The 1,615-nt window shown below is 30.0% G+C and overlaps 1 protein-coding gene across 3 annotated transcripts in view; it reads right to left on the bottom strand.

Moving 5' to 3' along the window:
• LOC106468966 (paired box protein Pax-5-like) overlaps nucleotides 1–1,615 on the bottom strand; it is a 37,260-nt gene that overhangs the window by 29,744 nt on the left and 5,901 nt on the right. The gene's annotated exons all lie outside the window — the stretch shown is intronic.

The raw sequence follows: 1,615 nt of genomic DNA, 5'->3' as shown, positions 1-1,615 counted from the left end.
AAACTACACGTTATTATGGCCAACTATAGTCCTTGAGTTACCTCTGAAATGAAACTACACGTTATTATGGTCAACTATAGTCCTTGAGTTACCTCTGAAATGAAACTACACGTTATTATGGCCAACTTTATTCTGTTTTAGTTTAGAACAGGAACTCTATGTACACGATTATGCATCAATGTTTAGTAAACGTAAAGAAAATTCGCGTGGTTAAAAAAGTGAAAAAATGTGGAATTTCATAATATTTTATCAGTTAAAATATCTTGATTTTACTTAAACATTTTTCAGGCTATAGCTGTACATTAGATGTAAATCAGGGATGTGAAAACCGGAAGTTTCCTAAAGAATATTTTTCAACTGCACAATTATATTTTAACTACACAATTGTATTTTAACTACACAATTATATTTTAACTAACAATTATATTTTAACTATACAATTATATTTTAATGACACAATTATATTTTAACTACACAGTTATGTCTTAACTACACAATTATATTTTAACTAAACAATCGTATTTTAACTACATAATTATATTTTAACTACACAATTATATTTTAATTAAACAATTATATTTTAACTACACAATTATATTTTAACTATCACAATTATATTTTAACTACACAATTATATTTGAACTATACAACTATATTTAATTATTTAATACATGACACTTTACTGCACCTCATATATATAGGCCTAGTAACAAATGATCCAAGACATAAAGAATGTTCTAGTTAATATATTTATCAGCTCTGGAATGGAGTTTTATAATCTCAAATATGTTTTTTAATATGAACTTACTTATATAGGCCAATTTTCAACTGCACAAATATTTTTACAGGTGCACAATCTGCACACTAAGAAAACTCCTGATGAAGGGGAATAAAAACAGCATATAAACAACTGTTTATTTGTTTGTTGGGTTTCACCCCAAGCTTCACAAGAGCTACCTTTGCTAATTTTGAACCCAGAAAGTAGTCTACAGCACCCACCGCCAACCCTAGTCTAAGAGTGGGATTTGTCGTAGCTGTGACTCCAAAATGTGGGGTGCAATTTGACAGCAATGGGGCGCGAACAATAAACCCTTGGAACCATAGTCTCACACCTTAACTTCTAGTCCACACCCAGCCAGCCTATGAAGAATTAACCTTTTTTAGAAATGTCAAGGGTTAGTTTCGAACCCCCAGTAACACAGTATGTCTGCCGACTTATACGGCTAGAAACTGGGTTTCGATACCCGTGGTGGGCAGAGCACAGAGAGCCTTTTGTATAACTTTGTGCTTTTCGATTATTTTACTTTATTATTATTATTATTTTTTTTGTATAAAATGTTTATGGTTTCAAGAGAATTAAATCCTTAGACAGAATCACAATATTAAACAATAATTATGTGATAAATAATTGTATTTATTTTTAAGAGGATATTCGAAAAAGACTCATAACTAATGGATAAATATAAAGTTAATATTTTTAAGATCAGACATATATGTACCGTTTAGCTATTTAACTTGAAAATTTTATTTCGTTGCATTAATAATACTCCATAGTGTTTTTTTTTCTTTTTTAGGACGCGTGACTTTTATTTACCCTAGGATGAGCCTGGTGGTT

This window comes from Limulus polyphemus, unplaced genomic scaffold (assembly GCF_000517525.1).
Source record: "Limulus polyphemus unplaced genomic scaffold, Limulus_polyphemus-2.1.2 Scaffold3239, whole genome shotgun sequence".
Classification (NCBI taxonomy): domain Eukaryota; kingdom Metazoa; phylum Arthropoda; class Merostomata; order Xiphosura; family Limulidae; genus Limulus; species Limulus polyphemus.
Note: the sequence above shows the minus strand (reverse complement) of the source record. Positions and strands in the feature narration are given on the sequence as shown.